The sequence below is a fragment of the Pleurodeles waltl genome, chromosome 5 (genome assembly GCF_031143425.1).
Source record: "Pleurodeles waltl isolate 20211129_DDA chromosome 5, aPleWal1.hap1.20221129, whole genome shotgun sequence".
NCBI classification, from domain to species: domain Eukaryota; kingdom Metazoa; phylum Chordata; class Amphibia; order Caudata; family Salamandridae; genus Pleurodeles; species Pleurodeles waltl.
The window spans coordinates 234,331,946-234,347,601 of record NC_090444.1 but is presented as its reverse complement, the minus strand read 5'-3'; positions in this window follow the sequence as shown (position 1 = coordinate 234,347,601).

Here is a 15,656-nt window from a genome sequence, read left to right as displayed (position 1 = left end):
CCACGGTTCCAAGGAGGTGGAGTTGAAAAACGCCAAGGGAACCAGTGGGTTGGCGGGTGAGGGGAGTACCACGGCGGAGGCAACTACCACTGGAGGTAGTGACTCTGATACCTCCTCCGATGGGAGCTCCCTGGTGGTGGCAGACCCTAGTGGGCCCACACATTCTATGTCAGCTTTCGCCACCCTCCCAGTTGCTCCCCACCCAGCTGCCCGTGCCTGCTTACCCAAAAGGGTGGGCGTCTCTTTTGCCCCAGGCACCTCATTCCCTGCCCCTGTCAGCCCTGCTGCCATCACGGAGGAGGCTATTGACCTCCTGAGGACCATCTCTGTAGGGCAGACAACCATTGTGAATGCCATCCAGGGGCTAGAATCCCAGATGCAGAAATGCAAAGCATACCTGGAAGGAATTCACTGTGCCATGTCTGGCCTACAGAGATTGTTTCAGGCTCTGACCTCCTCTTTGATGTCAGCCAGTGTCCCTGGTTTTTCTGTCCCCCCTCCAACCACCTCTACCCCTTCCAGCACCCCACTCCCTTCACCCATCCCAAGCACACGTTCAGACAGCCATGCACACACATCAACACACAAGAAGCACACAGAGAAATACAAGCACCACATTTCCCACCACAGCCAACATACAAAGGCACATGCGACAACATCCACTTCACCCAGTGTGTCCACCTCTCTCGCCTCCCTGTCTGTCACCCCAACATGCACACCCACTAGCACTGCACCCTCAGTCACTGCTGCTGGCCCCATTCTTACAGTCACCACAACATCAGACATCAAGTCATCCACCCCAGACACCACACCTGCACTCACCACAACGACATTGACTGACACATGCATCACACTCACCAGATCTGGAAACACCAAGACAACATCCATTTACACTTGCAGCCTGTCTTGCCCCACTGTGTCCACCCCCCTCCTACCAAGACACTCAAATGTTCCCAGACACCCACTCAACACCCATCCACCACACCTCAGCATACTGTACAGGCACCTGCATCCACATCCAGCACACCTACCCCAGTTAAAAGCACTCCATCTACCTCCGCTACCATACTTTCCTCCATGTCCATCCCAACTACCCCTAAAAAACCATTTCCTGTCCCGTGTTGATCTGTTCGAACCAACTGGCCCAACCCGTCTCTTACCTAAACGTGACCATCTCCTTGCCCTGTCCACTCCTTCCACATCTAAGTCCGCCACGGTCTGACCTTCCCATTCCTGTGCTCCTTCCCCAGAGAGGAAGAAGCCCAGTGCTGCCCCAGGTCCATCTGCCACCACCCCGGTCCAAGCCCGCTCCTCCACCTTCCAAGAGCAAACCCAAACCCCCTCCACCTCCCAAAAGTAAGCCCAACCCCCCCCTCCCAGACGTAAGTCCCCACCCCGCCACTCACTGCCCCTTTTCCCTGAAGTGCCTGGCTGCCCCATTGATGTCCCTTTACAGTGGAGTACCCTGTGCACATGTGAGAGCCAAGTTCAGGCCATTTGGACACTTTAGACTGTTTCTCATGGACTGGCCAATAGCCTTATCTGGACATTCCTATATTTATTTTGTAATAACGTTTGTGTGCCTAGTGGTGCTGTTGGCACACTATGGAGACGTGGTTCATCGTTTCATTGCGGGGGTGTGCACATGTGTGTACTTTGGGCAGGTTTTCTTTTCCTTGTGTCGGGTAAGTACCTCTTGTTCTGGTGTGTGTGGGTTGTGATGGTGTGAGGGGTTGGGAGTGCGTTGCAGGGTGGGTGGGGTGGGTGGGTGTGTAACTGTGCCCTTTCTTCCCTTGTTTACTAGGTTGCAGTACTTACCGTTGTCGTCTTCATCGACAGTCACAGTCATGGAGTTATACTGCAAGGAGCAAGACTGGCATTATTTGCAACTCTCTCTCCATGTCTGCTTCGGCGTATTGTGTGTGCCTACAGTGAGTGTTTCCTTTTATTTGGTTCGTTTCCGCTACGCAAACTGACGGCGGTCTTGTGCTTCATTATTTGTTGGGTGGGTGGGGACTTTCCATTGGCTTGTGGGTGGCCTCTTCCATCGTTGTCGGCAGTCCAATGCTGGCTGTGTGTGGATAACCCACTGTCTGTTTCTCATGTGCTTCATAATTTGGCAGTCAGGACCGCCAGCCTGTTGACGGTAGGTACCACCACCGCCAGCAGAACGGTGATTGCCCCCGTGTTCATAATGAGGGCCTTAATATTGGTTGGTCACTTTTGCTGCCCTTTATAAACATTTGCACAATAGTGGCATGGGACTAGATCTGTGGCAGCCTTGCTCTTCTGGCACCTATTAATGACGACCACAACTTCTGCAAGTTCTACATCTATTCCTGCAATAATCAATGTATTGCAGTTCCCAGTCACGGTGGCATGTTCATTTTTTGCAAGTGGATAATGATAGACCTTGCTGAAATTACTCATTCACTTATCAGGGGGAGATCACAGCATCAAGACTGGGCTCTGAAAAATGCCTAAAATAAGGGAACTTGGCAACCTGTCAAAATGCATTGACTTTTACGCCACTTCTCTTGCTTTTAGTGCCTTTCCTTTCACTCTTTCTGTGCCATTTGTGCCACTTCTCTCACTCTTGGTGCCTTTTCTCTTGCTCTTTTTGCCTTTTTTTGCTCTTTGTGCCATTTCTCTCCTTCCTGTGCTCAGACCTTTTTTAAATCTATCTTGCTCTTTCTTCAAAGTTAATGCTGTGTCTCTCCGTCTTTTCTGTGTTCCCCCTTCCTGCACCCCTTGCTTGGTCTCTCTGCAACCCCCACCTTCTCTCCCACTCCTTACCTGTTTCTCCAACCTCTTTCCTTCCCTGCCTACGTGTTCCTCCTCAGCCCCACCGATTCTCCTGCACCCTCTCCCCTCCCAGGACCTACTTAATGGCAGGCACTGTAGAGGCACAGATGCAGTGCAGTGGATGCTTTATTGGTGCACTAAAGGCACACCAAAGGCAAGCCCATCTACACCTGTCTGTGTCTGGCCTTTGCCCAGTCCCAGAAACCTTGGCCCTCCTCAGTCTCACCACTACCCCATTGGTCTCCTTCTTGCCCTGAACACCGGATGCTGCACCATCCTTTGGTGGCACACCAAACCTCACAACACTAAAGGAGTTTTTACCTGCTTCCTCTGCCAATACACCTGCACCACAGCTCTCGCAACTTCAGCCAAGAACATGCCCACAACACTCAACCCCACACATGCACTCAAATATCTACAATCAAACAAACCTGCACCCCTAACACACCAGTATCATGCATGCCCCTCAACTCCCACTTACTCAGCAAGCACGCCATGTTGATGTGGGACCTGCTGGACAACACCTTCCTGGACCTCTTCTTCCTTCAAAAACATGACTGGCAGCTTCAATGCTGGACTGCGCTGCTGTCATTCCCACCAGATACAACATCACTAGGCAAAACCGCCTAAACAGGCCTGGATGAGGAATTATCATTGTCGATGAAGATACCTTGAATTGCTCTGCCTCATCTGAAGCTGGAACAAACTGCATGGCACACCTCAAATTTAAATTACAAATCACAGCAAACTTCACCCTGGGTGGAACTCTGGTCTCCCGTACCCAGGCCCGGAGCTAACTTTGTCAGCAAAAGTAAAGATTTCATAGCCCCCCAGTCTTCAACTCCAGTGCCTTCATCCTACGAGGAGACCTCAATGTTCATCCAGAAGACCAGGACAACCCTAATTGAGCCGCCCTTTTTGACAGCCTTGGAAAAACCTGGGACTAAACCAACACATCATGAAGCCCACCCATGACATCGGACACATCTTAGATCTTATTTTCATCTTCTTCAACAGCATCATGATCAACACACCAAGACCCATCACCCAGAACAACCACCTCATAGTCAGTTTCATGTTCAACATCCAACACAGAAGGAGCGCCACTGTGGGCCCAGCATGTTGACACTGGAACAACCTAACAGAAGCAGGCTGGATGTGCACCCTCCCGAAGAACAAACCAGAACCCATAGGCGTGCTGGTGTACAACATGGAAAACTTCAAAAAGTAGAACACTAACTTCGCCGACACTCTGACCCCCAAGAAACAAAGCCACTCAGCAAAAACTAGAGCACAAGCTAGCTAGTACATGAAAGAACACAGAATGACAAGGCTGTACTGCAAAAATCTGGAATGAAAATGGGCAAAGGGGAAGTGGAAAAAGACACTTTCAAAGCAGTCCAGGAAAGGTACCAGCAGCTAATCCAAGAACACAAAAGGAAGACCCAAGTCAAATGAAATAATGCCAGCTCCAACAGCTGCAATGAAATTCTCGCTATTGTCATGGATTTCACCATGACCAGGTGTAGAACTTTGCTCTGCTGAAATAGATTTTGAAATCTGAGCACTTCGCACTACGTGGAGTAGCACAGAGTTCCTGAATTTTGCATTTAGGTGTGGAGCGTAGCTCATTCGCATGCACGTGAGACATTTGATTTTGCTGCTCTCTCGCCAGCACCACAATTCTCTTGGGCCACTAGCGAGCATGTGCACGATTTAGCATTCGCTCATGCTGTTTCTGGCTGTGCCTGCCAGACTTTGCATTTACCCATGCTGCTTCCGGCCACGACAGCAGCCAAAACAGTCATGCTCGCGAGCAGAAATGCGCCTGTAGTAGATTTTCTACTCATGATACATCTAAATCTAGTCAAACAGAGGTTTTTGAGTGGATTTTCTTCAATGGACCCTTCAAGTTGTTTTTTTAGTGTGAGAAGCCTTTTTTCTTTTTTTCACACAGGAGGGAGGTTCCCCGGAGACTCCAACTTCCTGCTGCTGTCCAGCATGCTCCTCCTAGTGCTTTGTCCATCTCCTGGTCAGTTTTCACTTGGATTTCGAGGTGAAAGGATCAGTCTCTTTGTCTCCTGGATATACCTTTGGATTTAAGGATTTTGCTTTTATGAAATCACACAAGTTAGTTAAAAAACCATTGAATAAGGGTGTTTTTTGATTGCTTGGGGATGGACTAGTATTTTTTTGTACTTTGATTTAAAAAAATATTGTGGTGGGTGGCCTGGAGTTTAAGTATGGGCCTAGTTCTTATTTATTTTTCATTTCATGGATTTTTCATCTCTTGTAAAGGAAACGTTTTTCACAGCTCAGTACCTTTTCTACATGTTTGTAACATTTGCAATATTATTTTATTATGTGGCTTAGATTCTCGAGTACTACCCAGTAGAGCCAGTACTAGTAGACCCAGTAGACCCAGTACTAGTAGTCATCAGTGCATGAAATTAAGGTTTCAGTGACATATGTTTTTAAGACTTAATTTAGGGCAGGGATGGCATTAGATTAAATTGAAAACGTTGGCTATTATTTGCATTTCATTGTTTTTGCAAAAAACCTATATGTTGTGGGGTAATATTTGATGGCATAGGAGTATGTGTATTGTTGTGAAATTTTTATACTTCAGTTAATTTTCGTGTTTTGCATTGCTGAATTATTAATGTTAGTGTTTTCTTCAGTGTTACCACCATACCTCCTGACGGCCAGTGTGTGTGTTTGTCATTTTCCACCATTTGTCTTTGGTCTCCATGGCGAGTAGCCATGGGCCATTTTGTGCAGTCTATTTCCACAGGCTTGCATGTCTTTTTGTCTTTATTGTTGAGAGCCATTTTGTGCATCCAGCTAGTGTGTCTTTGCAAAAGGCTTGCATGTTTTCTTTGTTCTTCTTGGTTGTTGTGGGTGTTGTTTGACCATGTGCCTGGTGGCCATTTTGTGAATCCAGCCAGTGTCCCTTTTCCCTAGGCTTGCACGTGTTCTTTGTTTGTCATGCCTCCTTGTTGTTGTTTGACCATGTGGATGGCAGACATTTTGTGTATCCTGCGAGTGTGTCTTTGCCACAGGCTTTCATGTGTTTTGTGTTCCCAATGCCTTATTGCTACTTGTTGTTTGACCATGTAGTTGGCAGCCATTATGTGCATCCAGCCAGTGTGCCTTTGCCATAGGCTTGCATGTGTTCCCAATGCCTTCTTGCTCCTTGTTGTTGCTGTTTGACCATGTGGCTGGCAGCCATTTTGTGCATGCAGTCAGTGTGCCTTTGCCGTAGGCTTGCATATGTTCTGTGTTCCCAATTCCTTCTTGCTCCTTGTTGTTTGACCATGCGGCTGGTGGCCATTTTGTGCATCAGGTCACTGTCCCTTTGCCATAGGCTTGCATTTGTTCTTTGTTTGCCAGGCGTCCTTGCTCCTTTGCTGTTGTTGTCTGACCATGTGGCTGACAGCCATTTTGTGCATCTGTCTAATGTCCCTTTTCTGTAGGTTTGCATGTGCTCTTTCTTTGCCACGCCTCATTGCTCCTTGTTGTTATTTTCCCATGTGGCTGGCAGCCATTTTATGCATGTAGCAAGTGTCTTTGCCATAGGCTTGCAAACAAACACCAGCAATTATTGATCATTTGTTTATTTTAAGATTACATTTCCATTTTTTATTATTATTTTGTATTTACATTTTTTTTTTTCTATTTTCATTTTGTATTTTCATTTTAATTTATTTTGTCTAATTTCTTGTTTTCATTTTAATTGAAATTTAAATTTTTTTGTTCATTTTTCTTATATTTTACATTTTTTATTTCAGTTTAATTCTGCATTTTGCCTCGATCCTTCCATCCATCCATCCATCCATCCACTCCTCTGTCAATCCATCCATCCACCAAAAGTACACAGCTGCACTACAGCATTCGGTTTCTTTAGGTGTATATTAACTCCATTTACTCTTGGACACCCTCGCTACAGTGCACTGCAGACACAGCAGCATAAATCATTTTTTTACTGATTAGTCTATTTCCCCGGTCCACCTTGCCACCATAGGTGTGGTTTGACTTTGCAATGTTTGATTAAATTGGTATTTATTACACAAGTAACCAACTGCAATAATATTTCATTTGTACTATTTCAACCTGCAGCAATGTCACACCTCACTAACTACATGTTTTTCTTGCTTGGCTGCTGTTAGGTGAATAAGAGAAAAGATGTCACATCACCTGCAGTATTGCTAAAGAGAAGGCCTGTACAGTTAGTCCTCTAATCAATTCCACTTGTGCAACTTAGTGCCACTGCTAACTGAGAGCTTTAAGATGGCCCCAAAGAAAGTTGCTCCCAAGAAAGTGGGTTGTGAGAAAAAGCAACTTTCCACCAGTGGAGTGCCAACCACAACCTTTTTCAGGAGACATGTGCCTGCCACACCGGCCTCCTGAGAGGAACCTGTAAGCAGCATTCCTACATCAACAGCACCACCCCAAACCCAGCCCAAGACCATGTCTGTCAGTGAGTCAATAATGGCAACGCTGAAATTTGATTTGTCCCTTTCACAAAGTAGTACCCAATCATTTCAGGACACAGAGCAAAGTGAACAGCAGTTGCAGCCAGCAATAGCACATTCCTGAAGGTGGAGCAGAACAGGAGGTCAAACTTCCTGCTGAGCAAGAACCTCTTCTTTTAGAATCAATGGCTCCCAGATCTCCAGCAAGAAAAAGGAAGGGTACTACTCTACCATCTTCTCCAAGCACCACTTCTGAAGATGATGACAGGGACATGAAGTGGACCCCAGCTGAGCAAGGGAAAAAAAGTTCCAGAAAGCCTTAGAATCATGGAAGGGGATGATAGTGAAGAGGATGATGATGATGAGCCAGTCATTGTGTAAACTGACACAGAGGAGTTTGATATCACTATCCAACCTGCTCTTAGGGATGTGGCACAGGCAGCACTGCCAGCTCCCATATTTGTAAGGCCCCAGCAGAGACCTGCACCAACCTCTACCTCAGTAGAAGTATGCACTGCAGAGAGGCAATCAACACACCCACTTACTTCCAATTCTTCTTCAGGCATCGGCAGTAGCCCAGTAAGAAAGTACTTCTCCCCAGTTTGGGACATTTTTATGATTAGCAAACAGAAGAAAAGCTTGGTTTACTTTATGGTGCTGGAGGCCATATGACCCATATGAAAAACATCACTCAATTTGGTTGGAGGAGCACCTTAAAAATTGCTGAACGTGGTTGAGATAGTGAAGGTGAGGAGAGGCGGGAAACATCAGCTACAACTAGTCAAATCATGGTGGAAGGTCAGGAAGAAGAGGGTGACATCCTCATGCAAGGCCGCCCTGTCCCCAGCAGTGCACCAGAATCACTTGCCTCAGTGACCCCACAATGGCACAGGAAGACTCAGAGTCAGATGGAGACACCAAGGCATTCAGTGACTGCACCACGATGTACATTGTGGCTACTACCACCTACATCTCAAAAGTTGCCTGCATCAGTGGTCCCTCAAAAGAAGAAATTCCAGACTATTATTACAGGCATGTTTGGACAGGAGGGAACCCTATGACAGCAAACTACCCAATGGCACGCTTGTACAATTGGAAACTGCCAAAATGTTCTTTTTCTTTTGTGGAAGGAGTGGGATTCCTAGAGTTTGTGGCAGCCATCTGCCTGAATTGGAAAGTTCCAAGTCAGACCTATATTGCCAGAGTTGCTGATCCAGTGATGCATCCCAATGTGCTGCAATTGGTTGAACAAGCTTTGCAGCAAAGTATTGTCCACACTATCCACCTGATGACAGACATGTGGACCAATTGGCAGGCTCCTGATTACATGTGCATCACTGCACACTAGATCTCCTTTGCAGGGGTAAAGCAAAAGCTATCTACATGCCTTGGCCCTGAAGACATTTTTAAGAGCGTTTGGTAGTATGCAACAGTAGCCATGTTTGCCATGGAGAAATCACATACAGCTGCAAACATCTTGGGCAAATTTAACAGCAAGGTGTCTGATTGGTTGCGACCTAGAAGTCTCCAAATTGGATTTGTTGCCAAAGACAATCGCAGCAACATAGTCAAGGCCATGGCAGAGGGTGACAATTTTAGGGTCCTGTGTTTGGCACACTGCATCAACCTGGTTGTGCAAGACATTCTCAAGAAAGAAGACATAGTCAGCAACATACTGACCACCTGTATATGAATTTGCACTCATTTCAGCCATTCTTTTAAAGCCTTTAAGCAGTTGCGGATTATTCAGCATGGTAACAGAGTACTTATTAAAGCCCTTATACAGGAGGTACCAACACATTGGAACTCAACCTATTATATGTTGCAACGTCTGTTTGAGCAGTTCAAACAGATTAGTGACTATGCCATTCAAAGAGAAGGTGATGCAATTGGGAAAGCTATGACCATGGATGTGGGCAAATGGGGCCTAGTCAAATGCCTGAAACAGATGCTGCTCCCTTTTGAGGTTTTCACATGGGAAGTTAGCAAGGAGAACAGTATGATGGGCCAAGCTATCCCATTGTTGCATCTGCTACAGGAGCAGCTTAAGAAAGTGTCTGAAAGGTTCGCACTCTGAAGCACATGCCTTGGTTGAGAGCCTAAGCCAGGTGTCTCCAACCAGTCGACCGTGAGCTGCCAGTAGCTCCCAGACCCCTTCAGAGTAGCTCATGGCCCTGAGTTCATTTTAAATAAGCACATGGTCACATTTTTCCTTTTAAAGTTCAGGGAAAGTTATGTTTATTTTATATTATTATCATCAGGCTGCAGTGCTCACTGTGCCACTAGATTCAAGCTAGCCTGGCTGAAGAAGGGTGATACCCTGAAACCGGTCGCAGGATGCTTGTTTCCGGTCCAGGGACGACCTGGCCTGGCAGTTCGGGCTGGGCTTGTCCCATGTGGAACAGGGTGAAGACTGATTTGCATATGGCTGGGTCCAAACTGGGGTGGCATGGTGAGCAAAAGACATATGGATTACACCCATATCTGTGACTAGGGGTGAGTGTTTGCATTGTTCAGCACTCCGGCCATCATCCTTTTGTGTTGCAGATAGCAGAGCCTGATAAGGAGCAGTGCTGGAGTCAGATTTATGATCCAGGGCACAGAGGTGAAGAATTGAAGCACTGAAGTATTTAACTCTTAAATAAAAGCCCTTGTCAGCTCTATTTTGGAGGTGAGAACAAAATGATGTTACTTAATGCTTTTAAATCAGAAAACATTTAAATGAAAAAGTTACTTTATAATTAAGTTAACTTTTCATTTTAATATTTGCTAAAAGAAAATTCAAAGTGTTGCATTTACAAACAGCAGGCTTCTTGCTACCAGTGGCTAGTAGAACACGGTGCCATATTTATAATTGGAAATTAAAGACATTTTGTTGAATGGGAGAAATTTAAAGTGAAGAAAAATGTTCCACATTTGAATATTATTGCACTTTAAATTTCTCCCATTTAAAAAATATCTGTGTGTTTGTGTTATACATGTAATGCTGTCGCACATGACATAAGGTACATACTGTGCCACATGTACATACAACACAGGCTCTCAGTTACCCATACACATATATCCCATTCATATGCACACATTCATACATCTCCAAGACCACGCTCTCGCTGACACACATGGCAGCCCTGTAATGGTGCCCCAAGTCAAAGTATTTTGTTCAAACGATAATATCTGGCTCTATGGACATTAGGCTTAAAGCCTAGGAAGCTGGGCATGGGGTGTCTGGTGATAATGCATGAGTTGTTTAGCCTTTGGTAGCGCATGTTGATTTTCATGGATCAGAAGTAGCTCAAGCTACAGAAAAGGTTGGAGACCCCTGGCATAAGCTATCGCTTAACTTGTAATTCAAGGCTGCAAAATGACATTATCTCATCCAAAGAGTACATCTGTACCACCCTACTTGATCCATGCCACAAACAAATTCTTACCACTTTCATTCCTTTTTCTGAAGGGGATGTTTCAAAATGCAAGAGGTGAATTGTTGAGAAAGTCGGAGAACTGGAATAAGAATATTTGGATGTTACAGTCCCACTCCTCAGTTCTGGGGTGCTGCCTTCAACTTCCAGAGAGGGCAGCCTTGTCTCACAGCAGCCAACACCAGCAACAAGAACAACGGCAACAAGAGCATCAGAAGAATCGGACCCAACCTCTGAATTGGCTTGGTTTCAAGTGGCAGATTCTAAGTCCTGTACAGAAGTGAAGGCAAAAGAGGTTGAGGAAGTGACAGCACCGATGACACTTCAGAGGATGTTCCAAGGGTATTTGGAAGACCCAAAATAGGTGTATGGGGATCAAAACCCATTGGTGTGTTGGTATGGGAACATGAGCAAATGGCCAGAGCTCAGAAGGCTGACAATAAAATATCTGGGTTGTCCTGTAGCCAGTGTGTCTGCTGAAAGTGTGTTCAGCACAGCTGGCACAGTTGTTAAAGTGAGAAGGACCGGTCTTTCACCTTAAAACGTAGAGAGATTAATCACTAAAAGAGGAAGAAGAGGATGATTGGTCAGAATCAAGTGTGTTTACTGACCAACTTCTGGGTGAACCACCTGAGTTTGAGGACAAACTCTGCTTCCCGAATTCAGTATGGCAGTGTCACCATAGAACTTTTAAATTATTTTTTGTTGAACGTCTTTCTTTCGTCGCAAACAAAATAGCTAGTGGAACATTGTTTGTGTCAGATATATGCTGCCCCACCATTTAATAATCACATATATGGCCGGATTGGAGTTGGACCCATGTGCAGTGAAGAAGTCCCCACATTCCCTTCTGAACATTTGAGACAACGCCTGCCTCTCTCACATGCCATTGCTTCTTCTTTTTTATTTTTATATCATCTAGCCGGGCTGCCACAGAAGATCATTGATTAAAAAACTGTCAGTGCCAATGCTAAATTCTAATGTGTTGCTACCATTAAAGAGGAGATAATATTTTGTATTAACCACTGTGAGTGGATTAAAAGAGGTAACTAGTAACCATGGCACCAATGAGTGATGATACATTGAGTGATTGTGAGTGATGATTGATGTATGTGGTGGCTGACAGTGAGGGAGGATTTCAACAATTTTGTAAACTTGATTTTGATGATTTGTAATGTTTGGGGGCTGATGAGTGATCATTTGTTCTTGAAAGTGATTAGTCTTTCAAACTTAGCAAAATTTACCTTCAGAGTCTACTTCATGTTTCTGGTCCCTCGGAGTCTAGACCAATCACTTTACCAAACACAAATCTTCACAAAATATTCCAATTCTGTCTCTCTATTTGTTCTTCAATAGCAGTGCACTACACAGGTCTACCTCGCTCAGTTTGGGACTGGGACAGAGTTACTCACAATCAGGAGAAGGAGAATGGAAGGACTCAGTCCAGTCTACCTCAACAGCTAGAAGGCAAACGTTATCAACTTCAAAGAGAAATCATGATGATGGCAAAGACTCTGAAGCCTAGTACTCACTCAGCTCTGTGGGATGGAGAGAGGTGTGTTGATTTAGGAAATGCTGCTGAGTATGTGTTTGCTGCATTGCTGGCTCAAAGAGTGAAACTCCTCTTTATGTTCTTGCTCTGCATCTGAATTTTATTGATACACTCCTGACTCCTCATGAAGCTCGCCTTGCTTCCATTTGTCCATCTCCTTTCCTCTATAATACAGTCACTGTTTTTCAATACGCAGGCCTTCTCCTGGTCCCCTCCTCTCCTGAACAAACAAAACTTGGTGAGAGCTAAACACACTCCAGCTAACCTGCTGGACCGGTTCAGCCAGGCACCCAAGAGTGACGGACATTCTGGCAAGAATGGAGATGCACCGTCCAATTTGGCAATACAGTATCATTTTCCTTTTAACTATCATAGTTTTTAGAACTGGTTCAGTTAACTTCAATACTCTGTAGTTTGTACTATTAAAACCTAGAAGATATAATAGTTAGAGATTTAGGGCCACATGTAACAAACATTTTTGCATTAAAAAATGGAGCGAATCACTGAATTCCATCATTTGCAAATTCAAAAGTGCCTTTCCATATGTATAAAAAGCATTGGCAGTCCCATTTTAGGGAATCATATTTTTTTGCTATTACCTCCAAGTAGGGAATCGCAATTAGCGATTCCCTAACCACATGTAACAAGCATTTCTTAAATGCTATTACCACCAACTTCAAGTTAGTGGTAACCATGTACAGTTTAAAAAAATGCATTAGAAATGCATGTTTTAAAGTGTCATGCAGCTCACACATGCCCCCAGGGCATGTGCTCACTTTAGATGTGCACAAACTATTTTCAGGGTATATCAAAGGTGGCCTAAGGTGCTCAGCACCCTTGGTTTTGCATTTCCCAATTTTGTGATTTCCTAATAGGAAATCTCAATTTAGATATTGCAAAACCATTTGCACCTATGGACCTTCACGCCCATAGGTATTAATGGGGTTGCAATCCCAATTAGCGATTCCCTAATAGTGATTGTGATTCTATAGAAATCACTATTATGGATTTGCTAATTTGATACATATTTTGCATTCCCAAAATAGTCAGTTCTTAAAATTCACTATTAAGGGAATGCAAAATGGGATTTGGATACATCTGCCCCCTACTCTCTTGGGTCTCTCTGGGACAGAAGGACTGTTGGCAATTCATTTAACTGAACAGTGTCATACTCATCCCATCATAGTTCCTTTCTACAACAGATTGATGATGATGTGCTGCTCACCGCCCGAAGAATATTGTTATGTTTTCTTTTGTGTAGTGTATGTCTTTGTCACACCTTTCCCCAAATACCCTTTCCCATTTATTTTTCAAGCCCATAACCCTTGTCCCCCGGGCTGTGTGATTTATTGAGGTATGACTTAATTTTCCACCACAAATGAGTCACACACTTGCTGGGGTGGATGTGGTGGAAGCAAAGCCAAGTCACTGCATGACCTTCTGTTACCTGAGCAATATTCCACACCGGCCCAATCACCATCATCATTGAGGCCTTGTGTTGTGTAAGTACATAGCCTTGTCCAACCACTCCTGGCTCTGAGTACACTTCTCCTGACTTCAGCATTTGATTTCCTAACTTTAGTTTTCATACTAGTTCCCCATTGCTCAGAAAAAGTTGATATTGCTAGTTTTGATTTTTATATCAGGTCTTCTTTGTTGTGTGTCAAATACTGTCATTGTGGTAGTCTGGTCTCAGTCTTCCTAAAGGTATGACATACTATATGACCCAATAACTGTTTTTTTTTTTCAATCTAGTTGACAGTGATGGATAATCCTTTGATTAATCCAGTAGTTGGAGTTCGCATAGGCGGGAGTGGCACCTTGTGTCTTTCCTGTTAGCTCGCTAGCATGCTATTACTACTACTACCCCCTTAAAATAAGATGCCACCTTGGGAAAACCCTGCAATAAGATCACTGAGGTATCAGCCATCGATTCATCTATTCTGGTAAGAGAAGAACTATGGATTGAAGTGGATTTGTTTAGTTAGTAATTTGCTTCTAGTGAACAAGGTTTTTGTAGGGAAAATAGGCAATGGTAATCATCCCCTAGTGGTCAATATTGTTATAGAGGGCAGTAGAGCAAGAGTACCTTTTTAGCAGATTTAAAAAAAAACAGGCTACACTAAAATACGTCAGTGCAAAGAAAAAAAACATAATGAACATTTGTGGCATAAATGAAGTAAATTATCCACATTTATTTTTAACAAATAGAAAAAATGCCCTTTCCACTCACAACAGGCCCACTCCTCTCCCTAAACAAACAGCCCCATCGCCCAACTAAAGTTCATAGGGGAACCCAGTCCCAAATTCCTCCCCACCTTCCGCACCCACAACAAATTCCTCCCACCAAAACAAAAAAAGTTAAAAAGGTTCAGAAGAGGGTATTGCCTATTTGGGTCTAGGCTCTGCTCGGTCCTGGCTAGCCAGCTCTCCATACGGTCCATCCGCTGCAGGATACAATGGAGTAATGCGCTGTCAGAGTGGGAAGGGGTGGCAGCAGGTGCTGTCAGGGCCCCTGACAGCTGGCGGTGGCACAGCAATTAATTGGCTGGGAGGCTGGGACTTGGGTGCTGTTGAACTGGATCCTGGTTTAGAGGCAGCTATTTCCACCTCTTGATCCTCAGGACTATCAGCTGCTGGAATTCGGCTTGTATAGTCTCCAGCCTCTGCCACCGCAGAAGGGCTGCTATCTCCCACCTTCTGGGTGGTACTCATTGACGAGCAGGAGTAGCTATAGCAATAAAAACAAAAATAAAAAAGACAAATTGAAAGCAATGCTCTGAGCAAACACTTCTTTAAAAGTAAGTAGTGGGTGGCAGAGTAGCAGTACATTGCTGGTCCCCTAGTGACACTGGAATGTGATATGATTATGATTAAGAGATCCATAGGGCCAATTGTATATGTTTACCCACACACACCTCACGGAAAAATCACTGAGTGTCTGGTAGAAAAGTATTAAGGCAGAATAACACCAGATTGAAAAAAAAAAACAGTGATTTGTTTTGTTTTTTAAAGATTTTTCTAGTCACTAAACGGACACTTTTAGTGGAAAAATTAAAATAAATTACCTCTCATGCATGAGTAAGGCATTATGCACTGTGGAGTAAAGGTTGTTGTGCTAAATTAATGGAGGCATTCTAGCCAGTGCTTTAGGTACTTTGCCACAGTCTGCAACTGGGGCAGCTATAGTTGACAATAATCTATCTTTAATTCCAAAGGCCTTGTTCTTCTCCATATGCCTCTCACTTAGTTTCTACCCTAACTCCAAAGAGGCAGATAAATAATAAATACAATAGTAGGTCACACATGTCACGTATAAAGTGCTGATATATTATACTGTCTGCCTTAAGTAGACAGTGGGGAAATTGATGCACTGCACAGGGAAAGGAAGGGGCTGTATATATT